This window comes from Salvelinus sp. IW2-2015, linkage group LG4q.1:29, assembly GCF_002910315.2.
Source record: "Salvelinus sp. IW2-2015 linkage group LG4q.1:29, ASM291031v2, whole genome shotgun sequence".
Lineage (NCBI taxonomy): Eukaryota > Metazoa > Chordata > Actinopteri > Salmoniformes > Salmonidae > Salvelinus > Salvelinus sp. IW2-2015.
The window spans coordinates 73,018,262-73,029,392 of NC_036842.1; the positions used below are offsets into that span (position 1 = coordinate 73,018,262).

Sequence of the window (11,131 nt, forward strand, 5' to 3'; positions counted from 1 at the left end):
TCCAGGTTGGGCCTCTCTCCTCCTCTTCCTCTCTGTTGGAGACAACTTGTGTCATTTCCTATGACTTTCTGCCTGCAGTAAACCCAGTGGATAATGCTGGAAATACTGGTCAAAGCAAACCCCCCACAAATAAACTACCAAAACGCATGACCCTAGTAATGGTAGCTAAGATAGGTATGTTGTTTGTAAAAAAAACATTATGAATCTACCTCAAGTAATCTTTCAAAATAAGCAAAAGCCTAAACATGTTAGTTTGTGCCCAGGTCTCCCCTACATCATTATCTCATTCCCACATATCCCTTTTTATTTTTATGGGAGAAAAGATCTTAGCCTAGAGCTGATTATCTTTTTCTTTCATTTGTTTTGACTGAATCATCTCCCAGCTTCTCTGATAGTAGGGAATTAATTTAGTGATCTTATAAGTGGGTATGATTCTGTAAYTTATCCTTTAAATCAATGATTCTTTGTGAGTGTAATCACTTAGCTACCACTCAAGCTCCTCTAATCAGGAGAATCATAATAGAGTCTCTCCTCTGAGCTTCACAAAAGGCCCTGATGGCGCTAGGCCTTGGATGTCTTTGTTGGTTAGAACCACCCTATTAGGTAGACAATGCAGTTCTTATTTATAATTTCAATGACATAGCCCTATGCTATTTTCTGGGCTTTCTTCATGAGTAATTGTGTTTGAGGGGGAGGACTGTGAGGAATATTATTCACACACACACACACACACACACACACACACACACACACACACACACACACACACACACACACACACACACACACAAGCACCCCTTCAGCAATTACACATTCACTCCTCTCAATCTGTTTTTCAACTTTGATACTTGTTACAGAAGAATGATACTGTATAGACCCCTCATGATAGTCGTCAAACATAAAATACTTAACTTGATTTTGAATATGTGCTTGTTTCATTACTAATTGGTATATTTTATTTTTATTCATTTTTTTTACAGTTCATTAATGACACAGTGATCATTCTATATTGTAACAGTATAGCTGAAGTAGTTTCAGAAGGTGGTCCCTTGAGGGAGGCTTACAGCTCTGGGTCATTTAGAGATAGTTGAAATAATACAGCTTATATACTGCTACTGTAGCTATGGTATTGCCAAAATCTTTGTTGAGGAATAATAGCTTTGAAGCACCACATGCACAGGAATACTTCTCATGTGGCACCACATGCCTTGCTATAGTGGTGTAATAGTGCCTCCCCGAGTGGGCACTTCATGGGCACTGCATGTTGTTGCCTCGAGGAGGGTGTGGGACAGGATCTATAAATGTGCATGAAACTACATGAATAGTTCTGAGGTTTAGTTCATTCACTTCGGGTTTCATATCATTCCTTGGTTCGTCTGTCCGTCCTTCCATCCATCCATCCAACCATATTTTTCTGCTGAATACAGTTAACTGTTAAGCACACAATGTCAGTAACCCATGGTTACCCTCTCTCCTCCGTTATTGTTCCAGTCTTCCAAGAAAAGTGTGGTCATTCCCAGGTTGGTGGATTCCTCTCCACCCCCACTCCCTCTCTCTCGCCCTCTCTCTCCTCTCTCGCCCTCTCTCTTCTCTCTCACCTTCTCTCTCGCTTCGCTCTCACTCGCTCTCTCACGCCCTCTCTCTCTCTCTGTCTCTCTCGCCTTCTCTCTCACTCGCTCTCACTCGCTCTTCTCACCCGGACTCTCTATCTCTCTTCTTTTAGGCCCTCTCTCTCTCTCTCTCTCTCTCTCTCTCTCTCTCTCTCTCTCTCTCTCTCTCTCTCTCCTCTCTCTCTCTCTCTCTCTCTCTCTCTCTCTCTCCTCTCTTCTCTCTCTCTCTCTCTCTTTCTCTCTCTCTCTCTCCCTCTCTCTCTCTATCTCTCTCTCTCTCTCTCTCTCAGACACAGACAGAGCACAGACACAGGTAAATATGCAACACCAGTTTCAACAAGTGCTGCTCCTGTAACATACTTCAACATTTGCCTTTTTGAAGCTACAACCGCTTCTATTTGAGTGAAGGGAATGGATTTGGTCAATTATTCATTAAGTAAGCATAAAGCTAATGCTGGCTGTTGGTTGGGTATTTTCCCCCCTGGTACCCTAGGACTCTCTGTTATTTCTGTTGTGAGAGGGATGATGAAACGTTTTCTCAGATTTCATATTCATTGCAGGTTTGTTGTTTTTCATAGTGTGTGTGTGTGTGTTCAACCTGTTGATTTTCCATCCCTGCAGGCAGAATCTCGGCCTCACCCCCCTGGGTGTGCCAGTTTGATCTTGCTCGAGCCATCTCTCACACTGACAGTCGCAGTAGTAAATTCATTATGTAATATACATTTTTATTTGAATGACATTCAGATGTTTTATTTTTTATATCACCTTTATTTAACCAGTTGAATAAAGGTGAAATAAAAAAATTAAAATATTCATAAAAAATTAAAAGATAATCATTATGAATATGGAATGAATGTTTGTTATGTTCTCTCTTGCAACCAGTGGGTTAATATAGGAACAATATGCACTCATAAAGTATTCATCATTAATTGATGTAACTAACACAGTGGTAACCTCATAGATCTCATTAGGATGGAGAAGGATCCTAATGAGCCCCCATGTTTCTTCACAGTCCCTAAGTCCAGAACAGACCAGGAAACACACAGTACTACATAGAGCCATGACTACATGGAACTATCTTCCACATCAGGTAACTGAAGCAAGCAGCAAAATCAGATTTAAAAAACAGATAAAACAACACCTCATGGCACAATGCGGGCTGAGAAGAGACACAAAAACACACACGCATACACACACACACTCTAACACACGCGCTTTACACACACACAGATTGTAAGGTTGTGGTATTTTGGTATTGTGGATTTTATATTGTACATTTGTAATAAGGGACTAATAATATAATAACATAATATTGTGTGATGTATTGTTTTATGATGTACGCTGTTGTTGTGTTTTGTTGTGATGTAATTGTTTTAACCTTGTTTGGACRCCAGGAAGAGTAGCTTCTGACTTGGCAGCAGCTAATGCGAATCCTAATAAATAATCCTAATAAATACTAAGTACTAGATCCTCTTTTAAAATGTACTGGTCAGGGAGGAGCCCTTGACCCCTGTTTATAAATGTGCACTTGCACACTCCCGGTCATTTAACAATGTTGGAAACTCCCTCCAGCCAATGCTTACACTAATCCAATGTTTTTKAATCTGTGACAGGAAATGTAATTTACAAAGGAAGTGTGGAGAATCGAGACTCACCTCAATAGACAGCGTCCACAACGTCTCTGTGCTGGATGACAGCAAGGCATCCACTTCCACTATACCTTTATCCTCTTATCTATTTTGTGTCACTGAAACACATTTGGCTACATGAAACAGGCCTATGCACAGTCCATATACACATATTTAGCTATCACCATATACTGTAAGAATCAAGAGCAATAACATTTCTGTGAGGATTTGTATGTGTGCAGATAATAATGTAGGGGTGTTCTGGATCGTGGCTGGGTACACTGGCAGGGGGTAAGGAGCAATGACAGTGTTGATTGTTAACACTCTGCTGAACACAGCACACAGACAGCACAGAGATACTGCACAGTTTGCAAATCCCTTTTCTCACTCTGATAATAGGGAACAGGGATATCTAGTCAGCTGCACAYCTGATTGCATTCAACTYAACTGTGTCTTCTGCATTTAACCCAACCCCTCTGAATTAGAGAGGAGCAGAGGGCTGCCTTAATCTACATCCATGTCATCGGCGCCTGGGGAGTTGTTGTTTCAGGGTTAACTGCCTTGCTCAAGTGCAGAATGGCAGATTTCTTCCACCTAGCCGGCTTGGGATTCAAACCAGCGACCTTTCGGTTATATCTCACAATGCAGTTTTTTTTGTTTGAGGTCCCATTTACAGCAGCCTAACCTTGATTCCCCATTTGCTATTATGCTGTGTATTCATATTGTCTCTACCATTTGTCATATTCCTAGCTTTCCACATCAAATTGAATCTCTGAGTTGAAATTGACTTTGTGCCAGGAGAGAGCTGCTTCACTGCTCAACTCCCACTAAGGCTTCGGACTGAAGAGTGGAGATCAATAACTGAGAGTGCTCAATGGTTCATGGTTGTACTTGTGGTTTGTTTATTGTCGCAGACGTCTTGACCGCATTGGAACGGACTTGATCCCAGGATCCAAGCAACCTCCAGGCGGTCACATGGGGTGCGAGGATTCTGTCCCCGTGCGCCACGCCCCCGCGCTTGGCGCTGTCCAGCACGCCAGGGCTGAAAGCTGCTGGTAGCGAGCAGCCAGTAACTGCCTGCAGCGGTGGACTGCACGTAGTGCTGAATTGAACCAGCGACAGACAGTCGACAGATCTCACCGGATACTAAGGTGAAAGTTCAGCAGACAAAGGTCAATTCATGGAGGAGACATCGTACAAATATGTGACAGCTTTTAGATTTTACCAGACGGGGACATTTTATTTTTGCCTTTCAATGATTTGCTGTCACAATTGAAACTCCTGAACCACTTGGTGGTAGGCTAAAACTTGTTACCACCATGATTTGGGTTATTTTACTGTCTTATTGCCTGACGTTTGTTTTTGGATATAAATCGGATGATCGACTGCCTTTCTTTCATGGGCATGCATTTGAGAACTCGCCGACGGCATCAAAAGTGAACGGACTAAGCATTCCTGTTAAACGCATCAACGCGCAAAAATGGTGTCCAGAATCGGGAATGCACTTTAAACTGTATGGGAATGGCAGCGAGGATTTCCACGTCTTTGCCCACCACAAACGGGGAAATATATTACTTAAAACTTCCAAGGTTTTGGACAGGGAAGAGCGTTCCGAATACCTACTGAGTATATGTTTATGTTGCCAAACATGCGTGTCAGCGGACCATGTTGTCTTTGAGGTAGCGTCGGTGAAAGTGGACGTTTTGGACACCAACGACCACGAACCCACTTTTCGCAGTGCAGACTTGAAATTAACTTTGAATGACGCGACTCCACTCRGGTCTGTGGTTCACACGGTAAATGCACTTGATGAAGACAGTGGAAAGAACGCAGAGTTGACATACTTCTCCGTTCCCAAAAACGGCAGTTTCTACGTGGTACCACGAACGGGTGAAATTTTACTGGTGGACTCCATACTGGGGCTTCCATCTACAGTCAAGTTCTATGTTTTTGCAAAAGACCACGGTTGGCCCAGCAGAATCAGTAAGGGGGTTGAGGTCACGGTTACCCCACGACAGTGGTGCCCACTGCGCCCAGGCCAGACAGGGGAGTTAGGCCGCCTGGGCAGGGCAGGGCGGATGCAGAGGGCATTGTTGGACTCTGGTAGCACGGTCTTCCTCAATGTATCCGAAGATGCAAGTATCGGTTCAGTCGTTATGAACCTGAGCCCAGCCAGGTTTCAGGCAGCCTCATTTGAGCTGGTTTACCCGGAGACAGATATCACCCCAATCAACGTGGGCAAGGAGAGTGGACATATCGTGGTAGCCAGGCGCCTGGACAGGGAGACTGAACCGTTCGTGGAATTCACTGTCAAAATACAAGATCAACGAGGTGTGTACTAAATCTGCACTTTACTGGGTGCTTGTCTTCAGTGCGATATGTGCGGAGTGGTAATGCCCTTATTTAATTGGCAAACGTCTATTACGCATGCATGATGTCACTTTAATAGCGCAGTATTTTACGACCATCTGGATGGCTGAAATAAAAGTCCCCCTGCAGTCACTATCCCTCAGTAATGCCCCAAAAGAGCATAATGTACATTGGGATATATAGCCAGGTCAGAAAAAGCTAGTAGTGCAGGCTAGCTACAATACATCCAACAGGTACACAAGGTATCACTTTACCTGCTTCAGTGTAAAAAAATAAAAATAACATTATTTGTAATTATGACATGCTCATACAATAATATGATGTATCTCATGTTTATGTATAACTCTAACAGCTATTACTTTTTAAAATTAGGGCCAAATAATCATGGTTATTTTAATTAGGGCCAAATGTTATTATTCTTAAATAGACTCCAGTCAATTTATGGCTACCATAGACTCTACTGTAGACTCGGCTGTGAAGTTGTTTCCAACATGAACCATTTTGGAGTGGAGATCCAGTGTGACCCCGATGCTGTCGGCTTCTTTGAGAGCTGGTCTTTTTCATTTTTTTTCATCCTTGAAAAAGCAGACTACCCATCACACATCATCCTTTTTGTGTTTAAACACATATTCTGCTGGATTTTTATTTTGAGTCTGTTTTGCACCAACAATCTTTCACTTATTAGTATACTATACTGCATGTGGTTTGCTTGGGTTCCATTTTTCCCGTTGGCTGTGTGGTGAAGCAGGTAGCTATAGCATGGAGGTCCATAAGGATATTAGTGTGACTTGTGTCACTAAAGCTGTGTGTGTGTGGCCCAGTGGCCARTTGTCTACACCCCCAGGCTGTCCCCACTGGGGAACTATTTGAAGAACCCTTTTTGATTCCAGGTAGAACTATTTTGGTTCCAGGTAGAACCCTTTTTGGTTCCATGTAGAACCATTTCCACAGAGGGTTCTCCTGTTGGGACATCCGAAGAACACTTTTTGAACCCTTTTTTCTAAGAGTGTGTGTGTAGTCTCTCTCTGTCACCTCAACACCAGCAGCTGGGGAATCAGCATGGGGAGACAGAAAGAGAAGCCAGTGAATTAGGTCATCATGATAGACACTAGTAAGGTGTCATGTTGGAGAGAGGTAGAGAGAACTCTTCATTAGTCCTGTGTAAAGATTCAGTTTCCACAAAGGCCATCAGCTTAATAGCTTAGTTTTATTGGAACAGAATGTAAAGTATAAGCTGTTTCTCTTCGACTGTGACTTTTTCCTACCCCTGTGCTTGAATCAGTTAATGGTATTGGAAGGGYCAGGAGACTGGAGAGGTATTGAGCAAACGGGATAGTCCTTGGTGAGGTGGAAGAGAGGGGYTGAGATTGGACTGGAGTGATTCCCCTGTGGGCAGGGTGGTGGTTTGGAGTGGAACCGTGTCTCAGCTTGTGGTAATCACCAAGGGTCGTATATACAGTATTATATCTTCTCACTGTAGAAGTGCTGAATTAAGATCAGTTTTTCCTTCAAGATCAAAATGAATAAGATTARCTGACGAAGATCCGTTTTGGATGGAAACGTTGTCAATAAAGCAGTGAATTGGGAGCTTTAACAGTGTGCGGGCGTTCTTGTTCTTAACTGGAATCTGATTCTATATCAGCTCTCCATTATCCAACCGGCACCTAAGCTCAGCCTGCTTTGTCAGAGAACTTCAGATCTCTAATTCTAGTCAGCCTCTTGTCTAGTTGCAAATACATTTGCATGTTCATAATGTGATATGAAATTAATTGGAATGAGACCTGATCTTAATTACTGTGTAATGTGTGACTCTGGGGCTGTATATTAAATACAGAAAACTATTTCACAATGCCATGCCATCTGCATTTATTACATTTGTAAAGAAACTCAAGCTGTGGCTGGAGTGTGTGTGTGTGTGCGTCCATGCATGCGTGTTTGCGGATTTGTGTGTATGCGCACCCCCGTGTGTGTGTGTGTGTGTGTGTGTGTGTGTGTGTGTGTGTGTGTGTGTGTGTGTGTGTGTGTGTGTGTGTTTGTGTGTATGTTTACCTCCCTGTGGTGGGACATAGCTCCTTTCTGCTTGAAGTACATTGTCAATACATTTACAAGCAGTTGCATGTTAGTTTCCACCCAATCTATTTCTGCTCTATGTTCTGCTTGGATATTGTCTTTGCCCCAAGTGGCACTCTATTCCTTACATAGAGCTCTATTGGCCTTGGTCCAAAGTAGTGCACAGTATAGGGAATAGGGTGCCATTTGGGGCGCACATTTGTCTGCAAGGCTGTGTCAGAGGAACATGCTTCCATGCAATGCTGTCTCCTCCAATGTACAGCACCACAGCTGCTCCACTGCTCATCTGATGGCCAGGAGAAAGGAGAGGTGTAGCCTAGTTCCATGAGGATGGGTCCAGGGCAGAGGGTTTATTAGACCGAGAGGTTGCATTATTTATGTCCATTATTACAGAAATTGTCAGGCCCAAGACATGGCAGCCAGGGAGGAAGAGAATAGTGGCAGTCAGGGGCAAACGCCTCTCTCCTCCTCCTCCTCCTCCTCCTCCTCCTCCTTGGAGGAGTATTCTAAAGGCACAGATTCCCTGCTACATGTCCATGCACCATGCTGAGTGATAAATGACTACAGTGGTCCTTACAGTAGCACCAGTCACCACCAGTCACCACCGATGGTGCAGCAGTACAGATCCAGAAGGGCGGGTGGGGGTGTCTGTGCGGGGAGATCCTGTCTGTTGTTTTATTTGTCTAACATTCTAGCTGGCCTTCTGTTCTTTTGGAATGCAGTTGACACCTCAACATAGAGGTTAAGTTAAGGTAGACTCAACGTTATAATGTTGCCACGAGCAGCTCTGTAGATATGTGCTCTAACACAGTCACACAGAGTGTCTGGGCATGTGCACGCGTTTGCTTCACCCTGCTACAACGTGGTAGCTACGGYACCATAAAGCAGAAAAGTTTAGCCTCGCGCTTCAACGCGCTTAGTTGTTGCGTAAATCTCGCCGGCTGGGTCTATACCTTGAACTATTCTGGATAAAGATTTTGAAGGGCCACAACCCCTGTCTGTCAATCCAGAAATGTCTTTGTTTACTGAGTTTTGTTTTGCCTCAGCTCCACATCCTCGCAGTTGGCATTTCCCCTCTGGCATTTCCCCTCTTGCCGCTATTGATTAAGCAAGCAGACTTCTGTTACGTTCCAGTCACAAAACATTGCTTTAAACACAATTTATGTGTCAGAGAAGGCCTGCGATAGACTGCTACTGATAGTTTGCAAACTGGTAAAGAGTTAGGACTGTGATTGAGCGGACCACAGATGTAACTTTCTGGGACCATTTAATGAATCAGAGCCAGGCGTTTCAGACCAGACAAGCCAAGACCAGACTGAGCATAGAAAATTGGTGTTGGCACTCAGTGTCACGACTCCCGCCGAAGTTGGCTCCCCCGCCTGTTCGGGTGGTGCTCGGCGGTGGCCTACTAGCCGCCACCGATCCKTTTTTCTTTTRGGTTAGTTTTGTCTCATTAGTTACACCTGTTCCTATTTTGTGTGTGCTTGATTTGCTTCCCTATTTAGCGTGTGSAACCCGCCCCTTTGTTGTGCGGGATTATTTTCATGTTCACGTTTGTGTCMTTGGTGTTGTTTGTGCTCTGGACCGTGTTACCCGTTGTGTTGGGTTGGTCAGTGTTTTGCGCCCTGCGTGTTTGGGCATTTACTTTTGGTGCCGCATTAAAGTGCATCTTTCCCCTGGACCTCTCTGCTCTCTGCYCCTGATTCCTATCTACACACCTAGTCAGCCGTYACACTCAGACCTACCAAAGGAATTGTCTGGTCTGTGTTTATTTATCTATATTGTGTTGAGTTTCTTTACCTTTTTCCCCCTGAGGTCCAATTAACTGAGTAAAACAATGGTTGCGGCTCAACTTTCAGCCCACGAGAAGAGCTGTTAAAACCAAAATACAGGCTATATAGACAGCTCTGAAATTTTTTGTTTTGTGGACAAAGATTTTGCTGCAGAAAAAGTACATGGCTGGCAGAGTTGCTTGGTACAGTATTTTGATAGGAATTTCCGTAAGAGAAAATACATGTATTTTCCGTAATGGCGTAATGTGTTGTAAGGGACTTCTGTCYAAAGATCAAATGGCAGTTTGATTGAAGATTGAAGGAAGAAATTTGAAGCTGGCTCGTGATCAAAACAAAGCAAGGCTGACATGAGTCATCAGTATGCACAGTATTGGCGAGCTTGTTGGTGTGTGTGTGTTTGTGAGTGTGTGTGTGTGCACAGAGAGAAAGAGAGAGAGAGAGAAGGGGAGAGCCCATGGTGATGTAGCCTACCCACAACCCAGGTAGATGTGTGAAGAACTCTGTGTCTACTGCTGACTGCTTAGCATAACATTTGTTGTATTCTCATTACAGTTGGAACATATATCCTATGCTTTTTTTATGGCTTCCGCGTCTGTGGTTGGGCTACCCCCTGTGTGTGCTTTAATCCAAGTTTGACAGTATGTCTGTGCATTGTTCTCGTCGTGTGGTTCGACATGTTGTTCTCTATGGAACAAATMAATGGGGTTCTCCTCTCCATATCGTCAGTGTGGGGGTCCGGCTTCATGCTGTGGACTAATAAGAACATATGGTCTCCACAGTCTTATGATGGTCTGAGGAGGAGGATGGGACAGTAGTGATGGTGGTGGAGTCATTAGTAGTGCTTCCAGTGGACACGAACACACAGACACACACACACACACCAAGCATAATGATCCAGATCTGGGTGTAACTCCCATCTTATGCTTCTGCAATACAGTATTGTACTTAAAGGTCCTGGTCTTAAGCACAACACATAATACACTACAGAGAAGCTCAGGATAGAAACCATGAGAAATAATTTAAATATACTTTTTTTCTGTGTCAACGCTTTCGAGAGGTTCAAATTGTTTCACATCGTGACTATTGCACAAGATGTGTGGCATCTAATTACTTGTGCTCTTTGTGCCCCAGGAGGCCAGAGTGATAGCATTTTAATCATGCAATTTTAATAATTAATTGCATGAATGTGTGTTAAGTTGCTTATGATGGATCTCTTGGGTGCATAACATTGACTGCATCTGTCAAATCCTTAATTTAGTCCCTAAAAATTGTATGGTACTTAATAAAATAATCATACATTTGTCATAATTAAGTCATACTTTTATCACGTTGARATTAAACATTTAATACCAGAAAGTCATGCATTTAAATTGTAAAAAAATTAAACACCCCTGAAAATGCATTAATATTGTACTATGACATATAGGATAATCAAAGATTTGGGGAATTAAGTCCCATTAATAGTCCTATTTACTATGTAAATAAGAGATCATCATAGATTTCTGTTTTTAATATGTCACTTCTGTCACATTAATATAATCATACAAGTTAGTGATCAGGGGTGTTAAACGTTGGGTGTTGATACCTCCTCCTCTACTCTCCCACTGTGTGATGAGCATTGATCTGGTTTAATCTCGCTGGCTTCCTGCTAATGCAGATT

General features: G+C 43.2%; 1 pseudogene; it reads left to right on the top strand.

The window, feature by feature from the left end:
• Positions 1–4,411: 4,411 nt before the first annotated feature.
• Positions 4,412–11,131, top strand: part of LOC111960997 (neural-cadherin-like) — a 140,038-nt pseudogene continuing 133,318 nt past the window's right edge.